Source organism: Dermacentor albipictus, unplaced genomic scaffold, assembly GCF_038994185.2.
Source record: "Dermacentor albipictus isolate Rhodes 1998 colony unplaced genomic scaffold, USDA_Dalb.pri_finalv2 scaffold_30, whole genome shotgun sequence".
Lineage (NCBI taxonomy): Eukaryota > Metazoa > Arthropoda > Arachnida > Ixodida > Ixodidae > Dermacentor > Dermacentor albipictus.
The window spans coordinates 1212488-1235686 of record NW_027225584.1 but is presented as its reverse complement, the minus strand read 5'-3'; the positions used below and the strand labels follow the sequence as shown (position 1 = coordinate 1235686).

General features: G+C 49.9%; 1 pseudogene; it reads left to right on the top strand.

Annotated features, from left to right (window-relative positions):
* Positions 1–14082: 14082 nt before the first annotated feature.
* LOC135908413 (carboxypeptidase M-like) overlaps positions 14083–23199 on the top strand; it is a 76181-nt pseudogene continuing 67064 nt past the window's right edge.

Below are 23199 nucleotides of genomic sequence, written 5' to 3'. Positions count from 1 at the left end.
CTTCTTCCGTCAGACCTCTCTCCTATCCCATGGCTGTTCCGGCGCATGGCGCAGAGAGAGAAAGAGTAAAACATCTTTATTAATAATGTTTGAATGGCGAGAGCACTGTGGGAGGAACCCTCAGTCCAGGGTCCCTATAAGATGATTCCGGCGATGTTTCGAGCCCGTTGTACCACAGCTCGGAGGACCTCGGGAGGTCCATCGCGGACGGCAGAAGCAACGCTCACCTTCCTTGGCCGATGCTTGTTTGCAGTCCTCGCGAGAACAGGGGCAGCTGTGGCGAGTGGCGAGCGGCACCCGGTGTCCAATCACTGCGCCAACGAGGGCGCGCCAGTTGCGCGGTAGCTGCACGCGCTAGAGTGTACTAGCGGCGCCCCGAATGCGTGAAGAGGGCGGTGCTTCGGGCTGTTGCGGATGGTGTGGCCATAGAGTTTCTCACTATGGAAGTGGCGTTCGGGCCCAGAGAACCCAGGACCCCCGAACTATTCTGGGGTCACGCGACTCGCCTTAAATGAACCCTTATACGTAGATAATACAGATTGGCTATTTTCAAACCTCCTAAGTTAGCCTATCCCTTCATCACACTCCTCACAAAACCAAGAAATCTATTAAAACTTCTTTCTTGGCGAGTTGGTGCATACTTGACATAAAAATTGTAACAGTGCAAACACATGCAACCACAAAGTACCAAGGACGAGACACAAGCGCTGTCATCAAAGCAGCGCTTGTGTCTCGTCCTTGGTACTTGGTGGTTGCATGTGTTTGCGCTGTCACAATTTTCATGCCAAGAAATCTAGTTTAGTGACCACGTGCACCGGCTGTCACTAGCGACCGCGTTGTCACGCCTCGACGACAGGCCACTTTCAGAACAGTGAGTCTTGGAATGCCGACATGAACTGTCGTCGCACCGAAAGTCGGTCAAGGCTTTGTTGACCTTTTTACGTGGAATTGGCCTATTAGAAAGACTACACTGATCCCATTCCATCCCTTTTCATTTTTTACGCTTTTATTTTTGTCACTGCTTTTCTTTCCGTCTTTATTTCCCCTTTCCCTTCTCCTAGTGCAGGGTAGCAAACCGGAGGTTTTAAGTCTGATTAACCTCCCTGCCTTTCTCTCATTTGCATCTCTCTCTCTCACTCTCTCTCGTTTTTATTTTAAATTTAGTTAAGGAACTACTGCATATGTCCTCATGATTTTTCAGTATGATAGACATTTTTAGATCTAGTTTAGGATTGTAGCATTATTTTGCGGGATTTTTACGCCGATTGTTGATTTTTTTAAAGATGAACCAGAAGTTTTAAAATGGCCGCACGGGCCGAATTGCTGAGAGCTTCCTAATAATGCTTCGCATTACAAGAAAGAAAAACGAAAATCATGAGCCATTTCACTCTGTGAATATGGATGACCAGCGAAGCTGTGTAGCACACGACAAAGAGGTGACACATAATTCTGAACAAAGGTACGAACACATTTATTGTCTTGATCTGCGGTCGTCGTGAGGAAAGGCACGCACACGCATTAATTTTTATACGTCCGCGTTAATTCGTGTTACACATTCGTTATATACATTCCTGTTTTCATCATCATCCTGGTTACGCCCACTGCAGGGCAAAGGCCTCTCCCAAATTTCTCCAACAACCCCGGTCATGTACTAATTGTGGCCATGCCTTTTCCAATGGCGGCCTGTCCGGAGCCAGTGATTCTTAGCACCCTCTGCAGCGTCGCAGGTCTGACCGCCGCCGTGGTCAGTTGCTTCGCAGCTGCTGGGGACTGAGGGCCGGGGTTTGATTGTGTTGTTCATATAGGAGGTTGTGGCCAAGTACTGCACCAGGGTGGCCAATCCTGCTCTGGTGAGGGAGTGCGTTACCGGTTCTGGTCACCGGGATCAGGCCACACTCCAGGCCTGTTTATGCAATTTTATCAACACGCGGATTTTTTTTTTAATCCGGTGGAAAATTGCCGGCACCGGGATTCGAACCACGGACCTCTTGCACGCGAGGCGGGTGTTGTATACCTCTACGCCACCGCTGCACCCTGTTTCCTGTTTTCATTTCGCGATATTGGGGGCGAGGACTTATGGAGTCACCATCTGCCGGAAGCGCGCCTCCCTTGCGTAGTATGAGGGATCACGTGGTGCGCTCCTCATAGGTTTCGCTTACGGCGCTCAATAAAAACACCACGCGGCAGCCCTCCTGGACATTTATGTAAGTACTCTCAGAACGGGGGTCGTTTTTGACTGTCGATATAATAATCTTGGGCAAACTGAAAGCACACAATCGTTTACAGACGCTATCTCTGTACCGAATACGTACAGTGAACGCCACTGCGCGCGGTCGCCACGATGGTGTCAGCCGAACCGGCTTCTTGCGTGAAAGGTAGGCAAACGCTGAGAGTAAACTATGTGAAGTATGTTCCTATAGTGGGCTGTCTGCATAAATAAATGGAGCATAATGGAATGAAGCCTAAATGCAGCGATCGCACGGATTCGCAGCGACCGACTGCGCGTCTGCATGCATGTCCGCGCACGATGTTTTGCTTTCGCTGTGAGCGCGTTTTCACCCCGTTCCGTGAGCATCCCGTTCCGGGCCGCAGCATATGAGCATTTGACAGTACACTAGCAACCATTTGTTGCGTGGACGCTATCAGAACTGTTCAAAAATAATTTCGTTAGACTTCGACGCCTATATACGGCGACTGTGATGTGCCGTCGCGACGATTCAATCTTTTTTACTTTTTTGTCTTCTAAATTCTTGGACATTTCAATATTATTCCTCAAGTTGCATCTCACTGTATGTTTATCGCTCTCAATTTTCTCAGCGTGCGATTTCCCTCTGCTTCTTTTTCGTAATCCAGTGCATTAATTCACAACACAAATATGACCATATTATATCCATGCCTTTTTTTTTAATGTGCCTGAAGAACACGACGACGACGAACGCGCGAGCAGTGGTACGAGGCATTGCTGCTGATGATAGTTTTTGCTCGCAGAAATGAAGGCTTCACGGAACTCTAGCCATAAAAACTTCGCTGTAAAGCAGATCCTATGCACTGTAGGAATGGTATTTACAAGTTTACATGGATCATGACACTACTACCCTTACTTTAGCCGTCTACTAATTTTGTCATCGCAATAGACTTTCGTCGGGATCGTTCCTCCATTGATAGCGTCATTGACCAGACAACGTTTCTGCACAGGAGAAAAGCCATCAGCGCATATCAGCTGCGCTCTTTCTCGACGTGAAAGGCGCGTGTGACGACATTGCACATGACGCCGTCATCAACTCCCTGGAGACTATTAGAATTGGCAGCCGCATGCTTCGCTGGTTATCCGACTATATAACTCGCTGGTCGTTTTTTTTTGTGTAAACAGAAGATGGCCTCACAGCTGAGTATTATACCCGTGTCACACGGGCACATTTGGAAGGCCTTCCAGTCGACGGCCTTCGAAACGCCAGAACTCTATCGACTCAAAGGAGTTGTCGCGCTGCTACACGGCACTTTTGAAAGGCCGTTGAGTGGTTTTGGCGTTTCTCGCCAAATTGTGTGGCGTTGCGTATCTTTATTTTCGTTTTCATGTCACAAAAAGTTAAACAACATTAAAACCACTTAAAAGCACTATAATTTCTTTTATGTTTGTTTATAGATGAAAACAATTGTTTATACATTGCCTTACATGTATGTTTAGTTTTTAGTTGTTGAGTAGCGAAACTGCGGCAACGTTTGCGTCGCTACACGTCGCTGTTGTCGAGAGTGTGTGTGTAGTTAGCGCATATCAAATGGCAAAAATACTTCATTGAATAATTGATAACACTCATATATAGTATTTTTAGAGCATTTTGGTTTGGTTTGTTCTTTCTAACCGTGAGTTGGAGCACACTGTGAACGAGAGGGCATGTTCGCGCCGTTTCCGTTTCCGTTGCTCAAAGGCCATCGAGATTTCGATAGAGTTGTAAGGTGCTCCGTTGACTCGATAGACTATTGACTCGGCGGCCGTCGAAACCGCCCGTGTAGCAGCTCGAACTTGACCTTTGAGTCAACTGACTATCGGTTGGAAGGCCTTCCAAACGCCCGTGTGACACGGGTATTACACTTACTGCGGCGTGCCTCAAGGAGGAGTGTTGAGTTCCACGTTGTACAACGTGACACTCATTGGACTATAGCTGAAGTTTTACCTTAAACAATCTACCTCTCGATATACGCAGATGACATCCACCTTTGGACGTCTGCGGTAATTCGCATTCAGGTTCACGCGCGATGGCAGCGGGCAGCACCTTTGACATAAAAGTACCTTCAAACACAAGGCTTGACTGTATCGACCGATAATAAATGTGCATTGAGTGCATTCACTCGTAAACCTATGACTCCATACCTCCAGCCTCCATTAATGGACACACTAGGCACGTACCCAAGCCCCCCCCTCCCCCCCCGAAATTAAGCGGCATACCCCCTCCCCACCCACGCCACCACTCCTCACAAATATTCCTAAACCGCCGACAAATCAATCTATTCGGCGGTCAACATTTCGGTGCCCTTTACAGACAAAGCTGTATATGACTAACCTTCCGTAGTTTTGTCGGCGTCCGTCAACAGAAAAAAAATCATGTGGGCCGATCCTGGCGATAGGGCAGCAAAGGTCCAAGCTCAATGGCACATACCCCTGTGGGCTCGGGAACTTATAACGCACCCTTCGAAACCTTCGGAATGGCCCTACGTATGGTGAGTGCTTAACGCCTGCTACACCACCGTTGTGGGTAGGCCTGGCATTGCACTACCTTCGGGATGGACCCACATATGCGGAGCGCTAAACGCCTCCTTCACCTCCGCCACGGATGCATGGGCCCGGTATTGCACTACCTTCGGGCCGACCTGCGGCGGAGGTGAAGCAGTTTGCTTTTCGTTTGAAAGCTTTTACTGCCGTCAGCTCTCGCTGCTATCCCATCTTCACAGAGTGGAATGGGTGTCAATTTTTTCACTCTTTTTGGATGGCGGTAGTTATCGGCATCTCCTCGGGAGTGAATACCAGTTTTCTTATCGATTCGGTGAAATGCAAAACAGTGCCCATTATCAGACCCTACAATAACCATTAAACCCATAAGCAATATGACTGTCACCTGTTACCTCGTCTGGATTCCCCTAATTGTACAGCACCTTTCGGGCAAAATTGGCAACTGGAAACAATAGTTGCAAGGAGTTGAGAAATTAAGCGACCTACTAAGGGAAAGAGCCAAGGCAATAGCCAAACAGGAAGGAAAAGCGAAAATTAACAAATTTATCCGTTTTTTGTGAAAATATCTATGAATCAGCACTTTTTTATTTAAAAAGGAAGTAGAGAAAATGTGGTTGGAAGTGGAGAATTCCGTGTGTTTTGAATGACGCTTCTACTGTTTTCAGTCGAGCCGTCTGACGTAGTCACTTCCCTGCTGTGCTATGTGGGTGTTTTGTAACCTTCCGCAATGGGAGCAGTATGTCTAGAACCGCAGCGTCCTGCGCTCTACGTGGTTGTACGGAACTAGTGATCACGCATTGTTACCCTACTTCCCGAATAACAACACGAGTCGGTTCTGGCAATTAAATTGGCAGAGCAGTAAACGAGGGATCCAAAAGAACTGTGATTGTTTCGCAAGCGCATATATATATATATATATATATATATATATATATATATATATATATATATATATATATATATATATATATATGTTGTTCTTCCAGAGCTAATTCAAGAAACGCTAGTAGAAATCTGTATTTTACATTTTCGCTTGCTTACTTGTTCTTGGCAGTGTTCTTCGTGCGCTTCTGTCAAGCGCGTGTCCATTTGATGTAGTTACAATTGCTTGCGAAGTAAAGGAGATGTGTATGTCACAGGCGTACCTTTGAGGTACCCCTTATTTCGATTCTCTTTTGCATGGTTACGCATCGCGAATGGTGGACATTATTCACAATGGTAGCCGCCCCCCCCCCCCCCATATTAAGAGGCATACCCCCCCTCCCCCTACCCGCCTACGTCACCAATCCTCACACGCATTCCTATAGCGCCGCCAAATCAATGTTGGTAGTTGACAGCTATTCGGAGGTCAACATTTTGCTGTCTTTTTCACTCCTTCTGGATGACGGTATTTATCGGCACCTCCTAGAATGTGAAGGCCACTTTTCTCATCAATTCGGTGCCCGCGCGATTAACTCGGTATGCATTCAGTTGTCACCATCTATTCAATGGTCACGCGCATGGCTGTTGCTTCGTTAGTTCAACCTTCTTTGTTTAGACTGATTCAGGGTCCAGGAAAGGGATTCGGTTCGTAGTCAGTTGGTCTGTATGCTTGAGGAACGAGTTGCAGCCGGAGAAAACGCCAGTTGAGTTTAAGTTTTCGTTTTGCTTAATAATTTCCTCGAGTGGCCGCTCGCCGCAACGCTGGCAGATAGTCGGAACCATATACCCGCGATATGGGTTACATAAAGTGCAAATTGAAATAATGCGAAACAACGTCCATCATCAAACCCTGCAATAACCCTGAAACCCGTAAGCAACATGACTGTCACCCGTTACCTTGTATGGTTTTTCCCAATTGTACCGCAGTTTTCGTGCAAAATTGGCAACTGGAAACAAGAGTCGCAAGGAGTTGAGAAATTAAGCCAAGGCAACAGCCAAACAGGAAGAAAATCGAAAATGAACAAATATAACCATTGTTAATGAAAATATCTATGGATCAACATCTTTTTAATTAAAGGGGCCTTGAACCACTCTTTATCGAAGTGGAGAAAGACATTTGAAGTGAAGATAGGCTATTTCAGAACCACTGTGCCGCAAAAAGTACTTAAATGCGTTCAGCAAAAGCGGAGTTATCGGCAATAAAACACGGCCTCAGCTGTGCTCCCCTTCCTCCTCCAATGCCTTGCACTGCGAAGGCTACGGCGGAGACGTCACCATTGCGCGCAGTTCAAATTTCCGATTTGGTGCCTATGCCGCGCTAAACGTAAGCCAAACGCGGCTGTCCTCAGAGAGCCGCAGTGCGCTTAGCCACTGGACTCGAGCCGGCACCTCGCGGCGGCCGCGGTGTAGCCGAGCGCAGCGACCAATAGCAGCCGCGTATTGGAGTGTGCTCTATGACGAAATAAAGCACACTGAAGAGAGCGAGGATCATGGGGTTTTTGAAACGAGAGCGTTTCAGAGAAAGGAGTCTTCGCGCTCCGCTTGCGAACTCCACGGACCGCGTACTACAGCAGAACTTGGCTGAGATGTTCACAGCACCGTATGCTACAGGCGGACTATGCTATTTCACCAAGCCCATCTAGATTCGGACGACGTCCTCTGAGATCGCAGAGCAGGCTGCAATAGCGATGGCCTTACTGGATGACAAGAGGACACCAATCTACAGTAACTCGATATCAGCTGTTAGGACATTTGCCAAAGGAACCATATCCGAGCTGGTCCTAGGGATACTGGAAGCAAGGAGATCAAGCCACACACATTGATCTGGTTTCCAGCCCACATGGGACAGATCGAGGGTGCCCCGCCCAACCTCAACGAGTCGGCACACGGAGCTGCGCGAGGGATCATCAACCGCGTAGCTACCGGGCAGCGTGACGCTGGGGGTACTGATAATCGGGACTCTCCTTCTTCGTACACCGGAATTACTAAGCACTTTTACTTGGCTCGGAGGATCTACCCCCTCCCATATTACAAACTCAATAGACCCCAGGCTTTGACACCAAGGCTTCTACAGACGGGGGCATACCCAAACCCCTACTTCACAAGATGTACCCGAAATTCAGACAACAAATGTATGTGCACGATGCAATGACTTAGCGAACTTACCTCACATTCTCTGGCGATGTCCCGCGTTTCACAGCGATGAAAGCAACACTTCTTCACACTGGGATGTGGACCTACACAGCCCCAACCTCGAAGACCAGTCATGGGCTGTCCAACGGGCCCGCGATGCGGCGGAGAGGGTCGGCTTCTCTGTCCTGACGTGGGAGCGGCGCGCTGCGCGCTAGTGCGCGCCCCAAAGGACCGTAATACAGTTTTTTGTGAAGCTAAAGTGAAGCCGGAAGCTGGCGTTGCTCATGGCATTGCTTCGCCTATCAGGCCAGCTCTCCTCTCTTGTTTACATTTCTCGCGAAACCACGCCGCGCTGCGCGTAACCGGGCTGCTCGGACGCGCGCTCCGCAGCAATACCAAACAATCGCGATGTCTCATTGCATTACCGTTGCCGAAGTCATGTTAAAAAAAGTTCATAATGAACTTCGCAAATTGGGCCGCGAGGTCGAATCGGCTGCTTTTACCACCTTTTATGAAAATAAACATGCCTTATAAAGCCAGCCAACTGAAGCGTTCTCATCAACCGCAGGTACAGGCAGCTGCCCAGTTATCGCTTGTTTCTTTTAAAAAAAGGTCACCGTTATCGCTGCCTTCTACTTGCTTTTCTCTGCTTGGGCTATAGGTCTTGCGAGTTGGACGTCTGGCGATACGAAAAAAAAAAATGTACGCATTCTCACTGCACTGCAAGAACGCACTGGAGACACGTACGACACACCGACCCATTTGCGATCCATTTGGAGCTTATGAGCACGAACACATTTTCGCTTGAGGAATCGTCGTGCTTTATTCAACAAACTTCGGGTGGCTGCGCGCGCATCACTGCGACAGCGTGCCGGCGAGGAGGCAGAATGTCATTTCTCACTCCCCGTTTAGATTCATTGACTGCGGCCTGAGGTGTCTTCTTACCACGGTAAGTGAAGCATGACGGAACCAAAGTTTTGCGATAGCAGGCGCACGGTGTAGAACGGTACTCGCGTAGAACCGGCTTACATGCGACCATATGGACCAGCCGTTTGATGTATTCTCAGGCGTACGTTCTGTGGAGCCTTGCCGACTCTTGCAGCGCATCCGCACACCTTCACTTCCCTCCGCTTCTCGCGCGCACAGATGAGATACGCCTGCGTTAGGGAAGATTCGTTCCTTTAGTCAAAGCAGCCGATTCTTTCCCATCTTCTAGGATGAAGCGTCGGCTTGCAGGCGCACGGTGCCGAGGGCAGCAAAATGCACATATTCTGCGTAACGTATACGCTCTATCAGCACGTGTACTGAGGTACACCTGTGCGGGTGTGCATGAACCTCGAACACGCTCTGCTTAAAAGACTTCGTGCTGTCGCGAGTACTGCGAGGAACAAGCAACAGTTAAGCAACGTGTGTTTTTAATATGCAAAAAAGCAAGTTGTTATCTGAACACGAACTATGCATTCATAACGTACGTTCTACGTGCCGCAAATGCACCATATGCGCTCTAAAATGCAGGAATCACTAACCTGGAAGTCGTTCATTGTACAGATTCTGAAACGCATCGGTTTCGGCCTGCGATAGCACGTTAGCATGATTCCGCCAAAGAGGGCAAAATTTCCCGTGGATATTGCTTCGTCCGTTGCCATTGCCGTGGCGCGGTACATAGCGCACAGCGTTGCATGCGCGTTCATTTCACGAACTTTAGTTCCTCCTGTCCCACCTGACCACAGCAACATCCGGGAGAGCACGGTCCAGATAACGCAGCGCTACAAAACACGCAGACCAACGCAATCCTGCGCGCACGGCGCCTTTGCCATGGTACGAAACCTACGGAGCAACACGTGTGAGCCCACAAAACCATAACAAAGCCGCCATTGTAGCCCGAAAAGAGTGGCCGCTACAGCGAAGAAAAAAGACATCAAGAAAAAGGAGAACCTACTACGTCATTTCCTCCACACTTTACTCCTAGCGCGCGGAGGGCGTTGGGCCACTCCTCAGTTTCCTTCCTCCGTGACCAAGCCCAAGGGGTGGTTCAGGGCCTCTTTAAAAATGAAGCAGAGAAAACGCTGCCGGAAGTGGGGAACAATTCTGTGTATGTTGAATGACACTTTTACAGTTATCAGTGGAGCGGCCTGACATAGCGATCCATTTGGAGCTTATGAGCACGAACACATTCTCGCTTGAGGAATCGTCGTGCTTTATTCAACAAACTTCGGGTGGCTGCGCGCGCATCACTGCGACAGCGTGCCGGCGAGGAGGCAGAATGTCATTTCTCACTCCCCGTTTAGATTCATTGACTCTGCTGTACTTATCTTTTTTTCTAACCTTCCGCGGTAAGCGCAGTACGTCTAGCACCGCAGCGTCCTGCGTTCTATACGCGGTTGTACGGAACTGGCGGCCACGCATCATTACGCAACTTCCCAAATAACAATACGAGTCGGTTTTGGCACTTCACTTGGTAGATCAGTAAACGAGGGATCCAAAAGAACTGTGATTGTGTAGCAAGCATGTGACGCCCCCTCGGGCAGATTCTTGGCTCGCCCGCCAGGCTAGGTGGCCTGCTAAGCTCGGCAGGCAACATTGGTCACCGCACTGCAATAAACACCGACGAGCACAGCTGCTCGGCGGTCAGTCATTGTTCAGCACCTCCACGCTGCGGGGCGTTCGTCTAACGGAGGGTGTCTCGAGCCCTCCCTTGTTCACGAACCCGGGTGGATCGTGACACTGGCGACGAAGATGGGATACTCGTGACACTGGCGACGAGTACCCACGGATCGTCCCACGCCGCCGCGAGAGGCGAAACACCGCCCCCTGTTGCTGCCGCCATGCCGCTGTACGAAAGGCTCGAGCCGTTCGAGGGAGATGGGTTCGCCTGGCAAATTTACGAGGAGCAAGTCCACGTGTTCTTCCGGGCAAACGACACACCCGAGGCCAAACAGTGGGTCATTTTCCTGGCCAGCTGCGAAACCCGCCTCTTCAGCCTCTTGCTCGACCTTTTCAAGCCAGCCACGCCGCACGTTAAGACGCTGGGTGAGCTGCTCGCCACACTGCGCTCGCATTTAAACCCAGCACTGTCCACACCAATGGAGCGTTTGCACTTCAACAACCGGAGACGCCGGGAAGGAGATACCCTCGGGCAGCGCTACGAGGGTTAGCGAGTGCCCGCGTTTTCGGGGACCAGCTGGACTCGCTGCTCTGGGACCGTCTCGTCTGCGGCATCAACAACCCAGCCATGCAGCCGCGACTCCTGGAGCTTCCCGACCCCTCGCTGGACGACGCCGTGAAGGCAGCGCTGGCAATGGAAGCTGCCGCCAAGTGCGCCGGCGAGATTTCCCGTGCGACTGGCTTAACCTCGACGGAAGCGGTGGTCAACGAGTTGGTGATAAAGGGCAGTACCTGCGGTCGCTGTGGTGGTGCCCACTCCTCCTCACAGTGCCAGTTCTTTCAAGCACAATGCTTTACGTGCGGGAAAACTGGTTACCTGGCACGTGTATGCCGAAGGGGGAGGACGGACAGCAAACAGCAGCAGCAGCCTGATTCAAGCCCATGTACCACACAAGCCCGCGGCCAGGGTAGCCGTCGCAAGGGTATGCGGTAGGGGCGTGCGGCAGCAGGCTCAAGTTCTTCCGCGGCCAGGCTCCACGTCGTGGCCGAGAATCCGCCGATTTTCGACATTTGGCACACAGGCTTTGTACCGTCGTCTGTGCCGCCGTACATGCTGACCGTCGAAATCTGCGGGCACCCCATTTCCATGGAGCTGGACACAGGCGTCAGCGTGTCAGTAATGGCCGGGAAACTCTTCAAGCGTACTTTCCCCGGCGTGTCCGTCGAGGCTTCGGGCGTGATGCTGCGCAGCTACTCCGGGCAACTCTCCCAGGTCCAGGGTCAGGCACAGGTCAGCGTTCGCTTTGGCGACAGGGAGGCAGCCCTTCCCCTTTACTTAACGAAGGGGTCGTCGCCGACGCTGCTGGGCTGAAACTGGATTCATGCACTGGGCGTTTGTCTGCCAGAGTACCAGGAAGCCAGCGTGCATGTGGTGAAAGACGTCCCCAGCCTTCTGACCGAGTTCAAGTCCCTCTTTCAACCATGGGTGGGCTCATTTGCCGGCACGACGGCTAGCATCTATGTACCTGAGAGAGCCCGGCCACGTTTTTTCTAGCCTCCCCCACTGCCGTTCGCCCTGAAGGGACGGGCTCACCCAGGAGCTGCAACGGTTACAGCGAGAGAGCATGCTGGTACGTGTCAAGACATTTGAATGGGGCGCTTCCATGTGTGCCAGTCCTCAAGCGAGACGGCAGTGTCAGGATCTGCGGGGATCTCAAGGTTACCATCAACCCCGTCGCTACCATCGAGAAGTACCCCCTGCCCCGGATTGAAGATCTCTGGTCAGCATTGTCCGGTGGACAGAAGTTTACCAAGCTCGACCTCAGAGATGCTTACCAGCAGCTGGTGCTCCAGGATGCCTCCCGGAAGTATGTCACAATATGGACAACTTTGGGGCTCTTTCAGTATACGCGCTTATCGTTTGGCGTGGCCTCGGTCCCAGCCATATTCCAAAGGGAAATGGACAACCTCTTCACGGGCATGAGGCACGTGGCGGTGCACTTGGACGACATCCTGGTTACTGGCAGCGACGACGGGGACCACCTGCAGAACCTGCACAGCGTCCTGGCACGACTGCAGGACGCCGGCCTCAAGCTCAAGCTGGAAAAGTGCGTTTTTCTAGCCTCCAGCGTTGAGTACTTGGGACATGTCATTTCCCAGGCAGGCCTAGCCCCGGCTCCACACAAAGTTGATGCTGTGCTCAAGGCACCTACGCCCCAGAACAAGGAGATTCAGAGCTACCTCGGCCTCATCAACTTCTACAGGAGTTTTCTGCGGAACCTGTCGGAGCATCTACAGCAGCTCCATCTTCTGCTTCGAGATGGTCAGCAATGGGTCTGGAAGAAGAAGCAGGACTGGGTCTTCCAGCGCAGCAAGGAGCTAATCACCAAGGTTCCAGTGCTGGTGCACTTTGATCGTGCTAAGCCTGTCGTCCTTACCGTAGATGCGTCGCCGTACGGTGTGGGAGCCGTCATGGCACACCGGGACAAAGGTGGCCAGGAACGCTCTGTCTCGTTTGCTTCTCGACGGCTTCAAGCTGCAGAGCAACGTTACAGCCAGCTGGACAAGGAAGGTTTGGCCCTGATGTTCGGTGTCGAACGCTTCCACCAGTCACCTGTGGGGCCGGAAGTTCGAGGCGGTCACGGACCACAAGCTGTTCGGGCTGCTGGGACCTCAAGGCAGTTCCTGTGCAGGCATCACCTCGCGTGGTACGCTGGGCCTTCAGGCTGGCAGCTTAATTACTAGCTGGTTTACCGTCCGGGAAAGGACCTGGGACCTGCTGATGGCCTGAGCCGCCTGCCCCTGCCAGAGGTGCCTGATGCTGTTCCAGAATCTGCTCAAGTGTTCATGCTGGAGCACGCGTACCCGGAGGTGCTCTCCAGATCTGTGGTATCCCAAGTGACTAGCTGGGACCCAGTCCTGTCTCAGGTGGTCAAGGCGGTGTCCCGTGGAGAGGAATTGGCGCAGCAGGCCTATAGTCACAAGGCCGCTGAGCTGAGCCTGCAGCGGGGCTGCCTACTGTGGAATTCTAGGGTGGTGATCCCACAAGGTCTCCTGTCCAGGGTCCTGTAGTTGCTGCATGCGGGTCATCCTGGCGTAGAAAAGACCAAGATGGTGGCCCGGTCCTATGTTTGGTGGCCCGGCCTGGACCAGGACATCGCTCACTTGGTGCAGAGCTGCCAAATCTGCCAGGAGTATCAGCGAACCTCGCGTCACGTGGAAATCACCCCCTGGCCGTTCCCACAGAGACCGTGGTCCCGCCTACATGTGGATATTGGGGGACCCTTCAAGGGCCATTACTTCCTGGTGGTGGTGGACGCCTTTTCAAAGTGGGTGGAGGTTCTACCTGTCACCACTTCATCAGCAGGCGTGACCATTGCAGCGCTACGACAGGTCTTCGCCGCAAAGGGGTTGCCGGATATCATCGTGTCCGACAATGGTCCTGCTTTCGCCAGCACAGATTACTTGGCCTGGCTGACGAAGAACGGAATCCGCCGGATGATGGTTCCGCCGTACCACCCTGCTTCAAATGGTGCAGCTGAGCGGGTGGTGCGAACCATCCAAGACAAGCTCAAGAAGAGCCAGACTGGGGTTTTCCGGACGCAGATTACCCGGATACTCTTTCAGTACCGGGTAATCTTTCAGTACCGCCCCACAATGTCACTGGCCGTGCCCCCTGTGAGCTCCTGCTAGGTCGGATGGTCAAGACACCCTTGGACGTCTTGCATCCGGACCTTCGATCCAGAGTGCCCTTGAAGCAGCTGAAGCAGAAGCTGGCTGCTGACCAAGGGTGCCGTCCCGGGCCTTTGCCAGAGTCGGGAGCTCCAGTTTTCGCCAGGAATTTCCAGGAGCACCTAAATCTAAGTAGATGGTTGTTTTCGCACTTCGACCCCATCGAAATGCGGCTGCCGTGGCCATGATTCGATCCCACGACCTCGTGCTTAGCAGCCCAACACCATAGCCACTAAGCAAACACGGCGGGTAGACTTTTGAAGAGCGAAATACTCAGAGCCCATACACTTTGTCAATTTCTGTTGCGCACCTCATTGCTTCCGTCGATGAAAAGACTCTTCAGGAACAGCATACGCTCTGGAGGTATCAAGTGCGACGCCATTTTGAAAAGGCCGCATGACGACGATTTTGTTTGCTTCTGTGATTGGCTGGAGGAGTTACACAAACCCGCGCGGTCCGTGTGCCATGGTTGGCAACTGTTACTTTTTAAAGTTGTATGCTACTATAGAAATCTACTATAGGGACAGGCGTTCGTCCCGCAGTGGACACAAATAGGCTGATGATGATGGTACAAATCTTTATTTTGCACTTTCGCTTGTTTACTTGTTCTTGGCAGTGTTCTTCCAGCGCTTCTTTCCAGCGCGAGTCCATTCGATGTGGTTCCTTGTTTGCTAAGTAAAGATGAGGTGTATCTCACAGGTGTACCTGTAAGATACGCCTTATTTAATTTCTCTTTTTCGGCTTTACGCGTCTTTATGGCGAATGGCGGGGGTTTTTCACATTTGTGCTAGTAAAGGTGCCCCCCTCATTTGCATAGAAAAGTTACCTTGTGTTGCCCCCCCCCCCACGGAAAAAAAATCCTGGGTACGGGCCTGGGACACACTATCACCTATGGAAACACCTATCGATTCTTGGGTGTAATAATCTATCGAAATCTTTCCTGGAGCCCTAATTGCACGTACCTGAAGAAAAAAACTTGTCTATTGTTCAGGTACTGAGATTCATGTGCGGGAAAACATAGGGCACATCTGTATGCTTCATGCTTCAGTTGTACATAGCTATATATACGTAGGCTATTTACACTACAGCCTTCCAGTGTTGTCCAGTACGTGCAAGTCAAATATCCGCTCATCGGAGAGCTTACAGGGCCAAGCATTGAGCACGTGTTTAGGACTTCCTCGCTGTACATCAAAAGCTGTAACAACTACCCAAGGAATGCCAGAGGCGACTAAAAAAACTATGTCCACCCCTGTATAAGAGAATGATTAGCCAAGCTAAGGACTAATTAGTGGTTGAGTTAAGGTGCATTAGGGAGGATTAGAGCGTATTTAGACGGATTATGGTGGAATAAGGTGGATTAGGGTTGATGAAAGTGTTAAGAATAATTAGGGTGGATTAAGGTAGATTAACGTGTATAGGAAGGATTCATGAATAAGGATTACGAAGGATTAGGGTGGATTAAGGAGGATGAATTGTGTAAAGTCTACTGTAATCAACCTTAATTCATACTAATCCATTGTGCACCTCAATCGGCTTTAATCCTCTTAATGTACCTTAATCCATTTTAATTCATCATATTCCACCTTCATCGACCTTAATCCATCCTAATCCTCCTTAATGCACCCTAATTCTCCTTAATCGACCCTAATCGTTCTTCATTCACTCTATTCCACCTTCATCGGCTTTAACCCATCTAATTCTCCTTTATCCTCTTTAATCCAACCGAATCCTCCTTCATTCACTTTAATACAACTTAGCCCACCGCGATCCTCTTTAAAGGGACCCTGAAACGATTTTGACGATTTTCTACAAACGTACTGAGTCGTTAGAGTAGGTCCTTCTGATCATTAATTGACACATCTAAGTGATCTGCGTAAAGCGTGTAATTTATTATAAGGTTTTAAAAATGCACATCGCTGCCGATCGCAGCACACTGCTCGGCGGAATTTTAAGCCGCCCCTACCCATATTACGGAATCACCCATATGACGTCAGTGGGGCGAGCTATCCGATTGGCTGACCAGGGCGCGTGATCGATAATTTTTCCAACTTTATGGAAAAATTGATCTTCGTAATAAATGATGATGACAAATGATCTTCGTAATACTTGGAATGTTAGTTCATTTGATTTTATAAAAAGAAAGTAACATAAAGAAAATGCACAAGAACATTTTTTCAGTACACTTTAGCACTTCCGGCACACAGCAAGTGTCGTGTGCTTGTGTTACAACGTACTCCATTTTGACGAGAACTCCGCGGTCAGAGTCGGTCTCAGTCTTTTCGCGAGCACTATGATTCGACTTTGTTACCTTGTGGACTGCAAACGTAGCGACTGCCAATGTGTCAAGCTGCGGCATCGTGTCCGTCTGCAAGGCAGCATACGAGCGAACTGGCTGCTGCGCATCGGACTGCCGCTATCCCATCGGCGCCAAGATTTGCGCGTTTGTGGCCGCCGCTTTATACCGGAAGATCACTAACGCAATAGCGTTGCGCGAGTCCGGTATTAGGGCAAACGCAAGCACAAGGGGACAGGGTCTGGCCGCTTGACCGTGCCGTAACGGGATGAGCCATGAGATGAGCAGAAGGGCAAATGTGAATGGTCTGCATGGTGCAGCCACCTGGTGGCAGAGAGCTCAACCATACGCAGTAGCAGCAACGAAGTGTATTCTTCTTTGCTGCTGGTGTGTATTTTTCGCAGGAGTGTAATCATCAACACGTTGTTTTTATAAATATTTAAAATGTTTTACACTTGGTTAGAGCAAATTAGCGCTTTGTTTGGCTGGTTAAGCGCTGCGCCAACAAGTGTCTGGATCGTGCAGACCGATCAGGCAGCTCACGTACGTCTGCGCTAAAGTTCCTTCTTCAGCTTGGGTTTATGCCTCCAGTCATTTGCCGAAATGACCAGCTTGCTGTGGTTACCGGAATACCAGACACGTTCGGCGCTACGACAGAATGCTCGCAGCGCACGCTGCTTTGATAGGTCGACGGCCAAGCGGCTAGCGGAGAGGTCTCGCGCGGGCGCGCTCCAAAACAACCGGAAGTGGACGATGTGACGTCGCATCGTGACGCAGTACCAGTGAAGGCGGAGCTTAGCCTCGCTCGCTCGGCGAACGAGTTGAGGAGGAAAAGCATGGCTAGAGAGGAGGGTAACTTCTAATTCCTGGTAACTCCATTAATACGTAACGCTTCACCTAAATTGTGGTGCGAATGTTTTACTTAAGCTGTACCCTACGCATCTACAAAATTTGTTCGAACCGTTTCAGGGGCCCTTTAATGCACCTTTGTCAACCTTCATCCAACCTAATTCACCTTCATTGACCTTAATCCACTATAATCACCGTATTCCTCCCTAATGCACCTTCATTCACCCTAATGCACTTTCAAAGACTCTAATCCGCCTTAAGGGGTGACGTGGCATTGAAAATGAACTTCCTTATTTCTTCATGGATTTTGATGAATATTGGGACAAATGTTTAGAATGTCGCCCTGATGCTTCCATAAAAGTTTCAGAGTGATACTTTGAGAACATTTTATTAAATTTGATTCAGCAGAATGTTTTAACCTCGAACTTTGTGAAGAGCCTGGGGAAATTGAAAAAGCACGATAGAAGGCTTGTTAAGTACTGACTGTATAGCTAAATGCATGCTGAAGGTCGTGACATTCTTGCTTTCTTTTTCAACATAAATATTTTGGAGTGTCATTTTTTATGCTACCTTAGTATCAGGCACATTTTCGGGGTGAACGAATAGCCACATCACAAATTTATAAAACGTCCAGGCCTGAAAGCAACAATGTCACGACCTGCACTGTAGCCCAAGGAACAAGACAAAAAAAGAGACTCAGAATAGGCCAAACGGTAAAAAAGGAATCAGCTTCGCAAACTGAGCAGAAAGGCAGAAACACAGTTTTGAGAAAAGGCCTTCAAAGTTTTGCCTTGCCTCCACCATTATAAAATGCTCCAGGATTGTATTCCTTGGCGACCTTAGCCCAGCGGCGCTTCTTGGGCATGTGGCCTTTCATCTGATGTTTTTTAGATGCCTTTTGTTTCGTAGGGCATCCTTTTCTGCAGCTCTTTGAAGGGAATGCTTTCCTGGCTTCAAGCCAAGTGAGGCACAAAACTGACGGTATGCACGAAGCGTTCCGGCGTTGTACTTGCAGACTGCCTCATTGACAGCTGTCTCCGCTGCGATCAATGAAGCATTTTGCTCTTTTGGTAGAATTGACCAAATGACAGAGTGGAGACTCTCGGCTGCATTCTGAGTCTTCTTGCCTTGGCAACGCTTGAGTAGCTGAGGATCCGAGAGGCGTTAATACACAGGCAGCAACGCAGCTGAAACATGTGTTGCCAATTTGTACTTATGTTCTGGCGGAGCTTTACCTTCAGCTTCTGCAGCCCGATGTCTGCACTAGCTCAGGGGTCCTGGAGGGCAGAGCTCATGATGAGGGTCTTTATCAGTTGAAGTAATATGATAGAAGGTTGCCATTATGGCCCTTTGCATATCATCTGCTTCAATATTGTGACGTATGGCCACGCCATAATAATTGGTGAGCTTTTTGATTAGGTCTTGGGTCAGGCCACCCTTCCCTCCATTTGGTTTACTTCTGCTTTTTGAGACAAGTGTTCGCAGGGCTGTACCCATCCTCTTTTTCACGTGATTGATACAGTCCTCTTTGTTGAATGTAATGAATCCACAAGCCTTGTCTTCACAAGGGACCTGGAAAGTACGGCTATCCGCATCACAAAAAATAGATGTGTAGTGGAGGTCATTCCTTTCCAGTGACCTTCTGAACAAGATCAGCGCTGCCTCGACTTCCATTCGGCTTAAGTTTGCATCGGTGTTCTTTTAGTACACGTGATTCTCTTTCCATTCACTGTAGCCTTCAACGTTTTCTTTCGGCCCAAGCGTGCATTCATGACATCTGTTCGGGAGCACAACGCAGTCAAGCACCAGACCAGTGTAAAATTCAATTATTGTGCCCACACCAATATGAGATGCACGATCACGTGTCATACATGTCCCGTCGTAGACTACCGTCACATTTTTTGCGAATGCCAGGTCCATTTCGCTGTAAACTTTCCGCACGGCTGCCACAGCATCAGAAAAGAGACTTGCCGCAGCCATCTCACCAGCAGGCCTGAATTTTGATTTCAGATGACCTTGGAATGTCTTATGGTGCAAGCCTCTGTGTGAAAGGGTCATTACTGACCAAAAGTCAGTCAGTGCAGTTGCCCCTCTGCCGGTGGTTTTAATTGCTTGAATTGCACGCATATTCACGTCAAAAGCCTTACCACCCTCTACTCGCGGCAATGACCATTCACTTGCAACAATGCCGCAGGCATTGCAGGTCCGTAGCATTCGTGCAGCCAATCCATGCCTTGTTCCCAAATGAACAGTCAGTCCCGGCTGAGAGCATACTTGGAACAAGGCATTCTTGTACAAAGCATTCAATGCTGTGACCTGCACAACCCAAAACTCAACCGCCAGCTCCACATCGGCACAATTTCCACTCTCACCTGTGAGCTTCATTTTTCTCTCGGTCGCCGAAACAGAAGTGAGTGATGCTTGCATTGTCTCGGCTCGCCCACGAGAAGCTTCTATCGATATGTAGTGCGGTTCCAAGTGAGCCTGAATTGTACTGCCGAATCTCGACTGCGTTTAATCCACGCGTGAAATGCTTGGTCGCGGGTCCGAGAGGTCGGCGCCCGAGGTGCTTGGTCGCGGGTCTGAGTCATCGGCGCGCGAGGTGCGTCGTCGCGGGTCCGAGACGTCGGCGCGCGAGGTGCTTGGTTGCGGGTCCGAGGCATCCATACATTGAGGGAACTGCTGCTGCTGTGTGTCCACGATGTCCGCGCCGCACTGAACATCAGCAGAATCAGCACTGGAAGCTGTTTACGACGCTTGCGCTTACGGCTACCAAATTGACGCAAAGTTTTGTATTTCTCCTTGCGCCATCGCCGATCCATGATCACAGCCGAGATCAAACGCGAAACTACGCCACGGAGCTTCGGAGCCGCTACCGAAACTATGGAGAGGCTCGTGATACGGGCGATGGGCGATGGAGAACGTAGCTGCGAGAAGAGCAGACGACCCGCGGCACTTCGCCCGCCGTTGCCAAGGGCAACCGCTCCGGAGACAGCCGCTGTCACGTGGAGCGCGCCGCTAATTAGGAACCTCCGTGAGACCTCGAAACTTCTGCTTTTTCTGCGTTTGTTTTCGCTCGGAGGAGGCCGGGAAGGCGGCAGAATTAAAGTTGAAGAAATGCTCTTGCTGTAGCGACCAAGATGGCGGCGCTCCGTTGCGCCGTTACGGAGATATCGTGGCTTCTCGTCGCCGTGGCTGATACAATTTTTTTTAAAGCACTTCTAAGCGGTTTTCAGGGATGATATTTTGGAATCAGGAAGAGAAAGGGTTATAAAAACTGAAAATGTGATTTTCAAAAAATTGGTTTTTCGGTCATTTTTCGCGATGCGAAAGCCGCGCCTCCCCGTAATTCTCTTAATATACCTTAATTAATCTTAATACAATCACTAATCGATCATTATTTACCTTTGCTAATTAGTAATCATCTCTTATACACGGCTGCACATGCTTTGGTTTGCTTCCGGCGTTCCTTCGGCCACGTGATATTTTCTGTAGCTCACAAAGCGACCTTGGAACAGATCTGACGCTTAATAAGCCCCACACAAAGGGATATGCCACAACCAATACTTGATCAGACGCACAAAGTAAAGCATCTCATGATGTGGCAGAAATATTATCTGGGGTATAGAGCACACCTCAAAACTCTTTTTATATCAGTAGGCCCCGTTCATACGGCTTTAAGAAAAAACTAACCTCTTCATAAACGTTGCTTTCAGCATTATCGATGTTATGAGCATTGCTCAAAATTTTCGACACCACTGGGACGCGCAACTGGCCCAAAATGGCATGCCTCCATAAAAGGCTGCGGCGCGTTCCCGGGAGCACAGGAGAAAAAGCGTGCCGTGCGCAGCATGTGGGCGAGGAGAATCGAGGAGGAGAGTGTCGCTACTCTCAAATTATCAAGGGGCTTTAGTGTTACCACCCTTGGACTTCATACGGAACATCACGGCGATGTCGCCGACGATGATAAAAAGGCGTCTGCAGTGTCCGTGCAATTACTCTTGAAATAAAACGAACTGATATTAGCGAGGTCAGTTCGCTTTCTCTCTGCGAAAACAACTTTCGCCTAATTTAGCAGTTTCATTACTGACATATAAAAAGAAAGAAAATGAACACACACACACACACACACACACACACACACACACACACACACACACACACACACACACACACACACATATATATATATATATATATATATATATATATATATATATATATATATATATATATATATATATATATATATATATATATAATCACAACTAACTGGCAAATTGTAGTGGCTTCTCTTTTCGGTTGGGGGAAGGGTCGAGCACGTCTGGCGGGGGGAAAGCTACCGGGGAGTGGCGGCCCCCCCCCTCTGCTTCAATCCATCCATGGTGTAAACAAGATATGCATGAAGGGGCTGTACTTTTCAGTGTATGGGATAGGGGAGCGCGAATGTAGGTGGTAGACAGGTTATCTAAGTAAGTGCCTGAGGTTTGAAATGAATAGTGAGTTTCTTGGTACAGTATACTTGACTTGCAGTTGACTGGAGTATGCCGCTTTTCGCGTAGATATCATTCTGAACTGCTAGACACAAAGCAAAAGGCTATTTGATTTCTTCTGATGCTGATGTAAGCTGCAAATTTTCCCCAAGTTGTTTGTTCGGAGGTTGCCCAATTTTTTTTAGGTTGTGAAAAATATTGTGCCGAAAAACTGGTTGCTGTCATCTGATGCTTTTTAGTCAGGGAAGTTTCACTGCGAGAGAAAATCTGCAAAAGTCAGGGAATTTAGGACAAAAAATTATCAGACGATTACGCTTTTCGGTAATGCGATCTTCGAGCGCAGCTGCTGCCTTATTTCAACAGGCAACGACATACAGAACAGGCAGGGCCGAATGGAGGCAGTTCTGCGTTTCGGATTGGGCAGCACACCACGATCCGCCGCTATCGAGCCGGCGCTCCGGCGACGCACGCGCCATCGCACCATATTATAGTGGGTCACCGCAGCGAAGAGGGGGGAGAGATTAGCAATTATTATTTATAGTTTTTCTGAGGTGGGATGAGGAAACGGGAGGAGAACAGGGGTATTGAGTAGAGGTCACACACTCATTCTTTTACAGATAGACATTCTTTCACACTCAATGTGGCCGCACAAGGTTGGGGTGGGAAGTAGAAGGGGACGAAACGCTATAACTGGCTTTCGAGTCACCGCAACGGCACTGCGCCAGGTAAGGGGATGTGTAGGGCAAGAGTTGAGGTGGCAGGACAGTCAGGCGCAAGTACGGCCAGAGGCGACAAATGCCACTGAGGAGCGAGCCCCACAAACGGGGAAGCGAGAGACACGGCTGAGAGCCGTACAGCCACGCGACGCGGAGACGGAGGAGCGGAGAGCAGTGGATCACGCGCGAGCAGGCAAGGAGCGCCCGCCGCCGGCACCGCGGTGGTGCCGCGACAGAGGGAGAAGGGACGGCGAAGGCGGAGTGGACGGTAGCGGCGAGAGTCACTGCAACGGCTCTGCGCAGAGGAAGGGGGCGGCAAGACTAATAGCTATTAGTAGTTTTACTGTGCGTGTTTTGGTAGGAAGGTGAGAGCGTGGCCGCGTGGTTGAGCGCGTGCGAAAGCGCGTCATACCTTCGGTCTCCGCGGCATTGATTGCTTTTGAAACAGTGGTGAGAGTTGCTTTGCGACATTTTGAGGATTTGGATCCTGTGCGCATCGGTTTTTGCTCAAAGGCACGTGCTCTGAAATGAGAAGCGTTATTATAGTATTATAGTATTTGCAAAAAGCCGTACAATACATGGCGAGAAAGCCGGGAAAGCAGGCAGTGCGCGGGGTCCCTCAAGGCAGATGAGGAGACGGATGAGAATGGAGAGGGCATCGAATCAACCGGCACACACTGTGATGTCGATACCAGGCTGCAGAAAATGGAAGCTTTCCAGGAAGAGCTTGTC